Genomic DNA, 6495 nt, shown 5'->3' with positions numbered 1-6495 from the left:
AACATTTTAATTGCAGAAGATGAAAGTTGAAAAGAAATCAACTTTTGTAAGAGAGTATAATGATCAACTGTGTAAAACGCTTTTTTGTGCTTTCAACTTCTCTTTGATAATTTGAGTTTTTTGTGCTTTTTTTTGGGTTGTGTTCTGTTTATTTCAGCTTTTTGTTGCAAATGTAGCTACTGTTCGGCTGTTATGAGCTAAAATTAGTTTTTATGCCACATTCACATTTTGGTACCATTTCAGCTTCTTTCTGCTAAGTTCTGCAAACACATGTTCCTTCTGCTTCTTTATACTAAATTAATCATTTTCAGCTACGTTTTAGCCGTTTTGATGCACATTTCAGCTGTTTTGAAACAAATTGCAACTTTTTTGGTCTTTCATTCATTTTTTCTGCAAATTTTGCTTTTTTACTCCACGTTCACCATCTGTAAGCTAATTTTAGATTGTGTTTGCTACCTTTAGTTTTTCATTATGCTAATTTTAGCTATTTTTCTGCTTTATCGGCTTTTGAGCTTTTTTCTGCTAGTTTGAGCTTTTTATGCTTCCTTCATGTTTCAAATGAACTTGCATTAAACTTAAACTTTCAGCTCATGATTTCAGCAAGAAGCATCCACACTAGCATATTTTCACAGGAAATTCAATTTCTCTAGTTAAATTTATAGATAGCGATCTGATATTTGGGATGGTTTTAGTTGCAACAGTTACCAAGTACAATGTGAAGGCTAACAAACTGTGCAAATTCTTTGCTTAAAAATTTGCCATTAACTATTTGAAGTCAACTATGTCTGTTAGCAAAATATCTCATGAAACATTACATGCATTTAAATAAAACTTTCAGGAAATAATCATTTCTTGTTCACTTGCAACTGATTAGGTTTTGAATTAAGTCCTGTTTAATTTTGTTGAAACAGCTAATTGACACATACCAGCACAAAAAATGTTTCTAACTAAGTCAGTTTTACAGATATTGGGCTAAAATTTGATGTGGTGATAGCAGAGAGTATTCCCTACAACTAATTAAAAAATATTGCATTAGATTGAGCATAACATTAATTTATACCCAAAATGGTTACAAGAAATGTTATTCTACAACTCTAACCAAAAAAAGTGTTTTGGCAATGTGCATCCCTTCAAGAAATGCCAAGCCTTTAAACATATTATTTTTTTCAGCAAAAGTCCGTGCATGGTCAAAAACCTCACCATGAAAAAAGACTGTATTCTTTATTATCCTTAACTGATTTCAACCAAACTCTTTCCAGCTTTAAAAAAATGTGTTTTAAGTAGATAGATTTTTTAAAATTGCAATTAAAGATGGTTTCCATGAAAAGAAAAATAAAAAAATAAAATATCCCCTGACCTGTCTGCAGAGGCAGAAGTCTCAGAACGGTTTCTTTCCTTTTCACCATTAGAGTAGTTCTGCACATGTTCTCTGCACATCAAGGCCAGGACCTCAGATCTGACTATTACATGCACATTATTTAATCCTTTGGCTCTCCGGTGGTACTGACGCGTACAATTCCTGTCATTAATGTGCCTGTTAGCTCGGGGACGGACCTTCCTCAGAAATCCACTTGAGGTTTAGTTTTTTCTTCTTCTCCCCAATTTAATGGCCTTGGGTGTTGGGGGGGAGGGGGGTCAACTGGGCCTGAAATGTTACAGTAAAAGTGCTCGGTATAGAGAAACGGCTCTGAGGCTGCTCAGATCGATCACATTAGAGCAAAGGAAGTAGCGAGATGTGACAGCCTGAAACATTTCAATACTGACACAGTGGGCCTGACAGCTTGAGGCTCGCTCCTGGAAATAAATAAAAAAAATTGCCTTGTATCAGTCCTGTAAATGGGTGTGATTAGTCATAAAGGAGCTTATTGGATGGAGGCTGGGAGCGAGTTAGAGGTGATAGTGGGARGGAATCGATGCTGTTTACTTCTCTGAGGTGTGAGCGTATCCATCAGCAGCGAGGAGGACGCTCCTGGTTTCCCTCCTCCTCGACACATTATTGACAGTTTGAGGAAGACCTGAGGAGCGAACGTTTAAGACACAACATTCAGTGCTCTGCTATCAATGAGCAAACAGGGCTTTCAAAACAAGTGATTAGAAAAGGGGAGACAATTAAAGGCCCATCTATGTCTCTGTAAGCTGCATGTATGGGCAGTTTGGAAGAAATGTGTGCTTCTGAATTAAATATACAGCATAAACTTAGGCTCTAAATTTCTAAATATTCATTGGATGGACGTCTATAATGAATCGTTTTGGAGTCAATCCAATTCAAGATGGCTGCCTCAGCTAATCAACCTTAATGTACACAAAAATGATAATGCATTTTATACATACTGAACTAAAATTTAGCTGACAGTCATTCACAGTAACACACACTAACATGGTAACAAAACGTGACTTATATTAGAATAGTTAAGATACTATTTTTAAGGTTTCACCAAAATGACTTGTTTTTTATTAATTATTCAGTTCAAGGAAAAAAATATTCTGCAGAAAAATCTGAACTTCAACAATGCAATATAGCGGTGTTTCAAAAGTAAACGTGAATGTGGTAAATCTGTCAAGCACGGGCCGAGAACACACCGAACAAGAGAGTCAGAGGCAAAGTCACACACTGGGAGGGAGACGACATTAAGGAAATAATAGTTTAACTTCCAGCAAAGAGGTGAGCTGACCCAGTTCTCGCAGCAGACTCACAAGCAGCGGTTCCTCTCCGAGGACTCTGTTCTCCTCCAGAGGAAGGTGACTCTGTCCTTGATGGAAGGCGAYCCGCGGCACCTGCAGTGTGATGCAAGTTTTTCTTTCAATCAGAAAAATAATATTAAATAAATAATTTAAAAAACGTGACTGGAAGTCCAAATTCAGTCTGAAGATGCTTTTAGGAAACATCCGAGGAATGAAGGAGGAATGGATCGTTTTGGTGAAGGTCCTGAAGGAATGATTGGATGCGATGGATTGTAAGTGCAAAACTGTTTCAGATGATTTTAATATTTTTGTGGCGGAAGTTTGGAATTTTATCACAGATGGAATAACTTGTTTTTAGCAAAGTTGCTGAGATTTTTGATGCAATGAGATGATAAATAAAATGCATTAGAAGTACTGATACTACTGCTAAATCCAAATTAATAATGCTTTTTATTTACATGTAACTATTTTTAATTAATAAAATAAGAGTTTTTTAAAAGTTTTATTTAATAATAATGAAATTTGAAGTCATGCCATAAAAACAATTGAATGTGTGCAATGTAAAATGTAACACTGGGCAGCTGGTGGTCAAGTAAATACATGTCACCCAACAACTGGACTGCCTCAATTCACAGCTGTTTTATGCAGCCTACACGGACGGCCTGCGGCCCACATAGGGTGTGGTCCACGTGGGTTACAGTCTATGTGGGCTGCAACCCCTGAATTGAGACACAACCAGTTTTGGGGACAGAACTTTACCTGCATTTCTGCAAGAATTGGCTGAGTTACAGGTACGTTTGTGTTTACAGTGGTGGGCATGAATCAAACTGATTCATGAGATATTTTGCTAACAGTAGAGAAACACACAGAGATGTGCAAGAACGTATTTTCTCTGCCTTCACCTTCAGCAGAGGGTGAGAATAAAAAATATATATATTTTAAACAGGTAAAAGTGGATCAAAGAGAAACAAGCTGATCATGTGACCAAAGTGACATTAAATAGATTATAGATACTGTATAGAGAGACTATAGATCAGTAATTAAAGGGGCAATAACATGTAAAATAAACTTTTTTGAGTTTTATATCATGTTATGATGTTATACTCTCATAAAAACATACCCAAAGCCTTGCTTTGACTCATTCATGCATGTTTGAGAAATCCTGCAGCGTTTTTAGGAAGCCATGCTGAGGAGCAAAACGACAGGTGGGGACCAGGAACGCCCCCGGGACGTGTCTTTAAGCCGAACTTCCTCATCACGGAGCACACCTCCCCACCCAACACACCCCGCCCATGACTCCTGCAGGCTCTCGGCAGTAACAGAGCAAAAGTGAAAGTGAAACCTATTAACTGTCTGCTGAGCTCTCAACACTACTTCTCACTCAGTGAAGCTCTTTTCAGATTAAAAATACATTTGAGGAAATGCTATTTCAGATGCCAAGTAAACTGCATCATAGCAACCCCCGTCCCCCTCGCGAGCATGAAACCCCTCCCCCGCACCAAAATGGGCAAAACGGAAGCAGAAGGTGGTTCTTAAAGAGACAGAGGCCAATTTCAAGGCGTCTAGAAGAGGAAGTGATGAGAAGATGAGTTTATTTTCTATTTAAACATAAAAACAACATTTTAATAACAGCTAAAGGTGACATAGATACTTTATTATGGTATAGTATTTAAATGTATGCCTGAGAAACATAATATTGGCCCTTTAAAGCAGTCATTGTCTAATGAGAGAGTTGGAGGTTCAATCCCGCCACTTGTCTCACATGTCAAAACTCTGAACCTCTCATCACTTCTGATGTGCACCATCAGTGTGTGAATGTGATCTAAAGCAGTGATTAGTCTCTATAGATTGATTTATTCAAATTAGCTGTGTAAAAAAGCTGTGTGGATGGTAAACGAGGGCACAGACAGTGTTGTGAGGTGCACCGGGCAGCAGCCTGGTTGGCCAGAAATAAACTACATAAGTACAGTCCATTTACCATTTAATACAAACAAGCTCTAAACTGCAAACCAAACATAAATCTGTCCCTTTTTCTTCCTTCTACACGGGRCATCAACCGGTGAAGCGACATGTAGTTTTACTTCCAGTCTTCTGGCAGCACATCATGCATGATGCCATCAAGTGCACATTTGAGACCTTCCTCTCATTTCAAACGAGTCTGAATGGACGATTTGAGAAGTCACACCCGGGCGGCGTTTTCAACCAACTCACGAAGTCGTGTAAGCTTAATTGGCTGGATACTTACAAATGATAAAATAAATTAAATAGACATCGTTTCTACTGACAGGAGGACTGTCACAGAAGAGGCGCTTTTGTCTGAATTCATGTCATTGTTTGTCGTCTTTGAGATCTAAAACTAACAGCAAACATTTAGCAGCAGAGACCAAGCGGTCYGTTAGTTAAAGGTTAAGGTTTATCTGTTATTTTTCCACAGAACACAGGGCTCTTTCAAGTGTTAAAACGCACAAGAGGAAGTCTTTCTTTTAAACTTTTATAAAAATAGTTGTTTTCGTTCTGCTGAGTTACTGAAAATCTAATTTGACAGAGACATCAGATGGAGTCCCCATGTGGCTCTGCTTCAATCTCTCCTCAGATTTTCATGGTTGCTTCGGCAGTGAGACGTGCTGATATTCCAAACAGGTGTTTAGAAGTCAAATTATTTGGCAAATGCAATTTGGAAGTATCGTTTTTTTTTTAATAGCACCCTTTTGAATATTAATTGAGAAGACAGCACACAGCTTTTGACAACAGCCTGTTCAGACACAGACTTTAAAGCATGTCTGCAAATTCAAGATATCCTCCAGTACAAAAGCCCTTTCCCCATTAATGAATAGAACATGAGCCGGGGAAATTATTGCCTGAATTCTCTGGGCGGGTAATGATTCTCATCTTTATCAGTGGTTTATCTTCTAAGGTCAAGATTAAAGTGAAAAGTGATGTGAGCCCCCAGTGTCTCCAATTAAGAGAAAGAAAAGGAGAAGAGTGGGGGGTGTGGGCGAAGGGTGGAGGGATCAGAGGTGGACTCTGCTGTATTACTCTGCCTGGCTCTCCCTCTCCAATCCATGAGAAATAGAAAACAAAGCAATTAAATTATGACACCTGACACCGAGACCTCACATCAGTGTGAATCATAATGGACTAACTGCCGAAAGTGAGATTCTGTCAGATGATTAATGTGATCACACGCATTAGCACCTATCCAAGTTGACAGTTTTTATATGTATTCTTTTCCTTGATAAAGATCTTGAAATAGAAATCTATAGAAGCTGTGCATGAAACAGATACAAAACTACGGCAACAAAGCCCAGTGTGGAATCTGGTAACTGTTCGAGCACAATCTGTTCAATGTCCCAAGTGATTTGGGAGCAGCTCTGTTTTTTTTTTTTTTGTGTAATTTCTCAACTATTTTATTAAAACGGAAGGTTTTTTTTTTTTTTGAGAAAAGTGTGACAACACGCAGGTCTCATTTCAAGACAAAGATCTGAAAGTGCCTGTGACACTACATTTTTGTAATAAATATGAACACATTTTTGGAAAGATAACATTGATTATTGCAAAATAAAGTTCACACTGCTGAGATGAACTGTTGAGATGTTTGCAGGTGAAGTACCAGGAAGTGATGTCGAAGGGGAGTGTCTGTATGTGAACCAGGGGTGTCAAACTCATTTTCACCGAGGGCCACGTGAGCGTTATGGTGGCCCTCGAAGGGCCACTTGTTATGAACTTTGATGTTTCATGTTTAACTTTGACTAAACAGAGTTTTAACACGTCCTCTTTTAAACACTGATAAGAACTAATATGACTGACTAAATC

The 6495-nt window shown here is 38.3% G+C and overlaps 1 long non-coding RNA gene across 2 annotated transcripts in view; it reads right to left on the bottom strand.

The window, feature by feature from the left end:
• Positions 1–384: 384 nt before the first annotated feature.
• The window catches only part of LOC106528504 (uncharacterized), a 7110-nt gene continuing 999 nt past the window's right edge, over positions 385–6495 (bottom strand). Inside the window, exons 2-4 of one of the 2 annotated variants that reach the window (XR_001311513.1) lie at positions 2673–2775; positions 1925–2015; positions 385–1794 (exon numbers count right to left, since the gene is read on the bottom strand). This is a non-coding gene — a long non-coding RNA (uncharacterized LOC106528504). Of the gene's footprint in view, positions 2016–2672; positions 2776–6495 lie in introns of both variants that reach the window. The other variant, XR_001311512.1, reaches the window with a different exon arrangement.

The sequence above is a fragment of the Austrofundulus limnaeus genome, unplaced genomic scaffold (genome assembly GCF_001266775.1).
Source record: "Austrofundulus limnaeus strain Quisiro unplaced genomic scaffold, Austrofundulus_limnaeus-1.0 Scaffold4, whole genome shotgun sequence".
NCBI lineage: Eukaryota > Metazoa > Chordata > Actinopteri > Cyprinodontiformes > Rivulidae > Austrofundulus > Austrofundulus limnaeus.
Note: the sequence above shows the minus strand (reverse complement) of the source record. Positions and strands in the feature narration are given on the sequence as shown.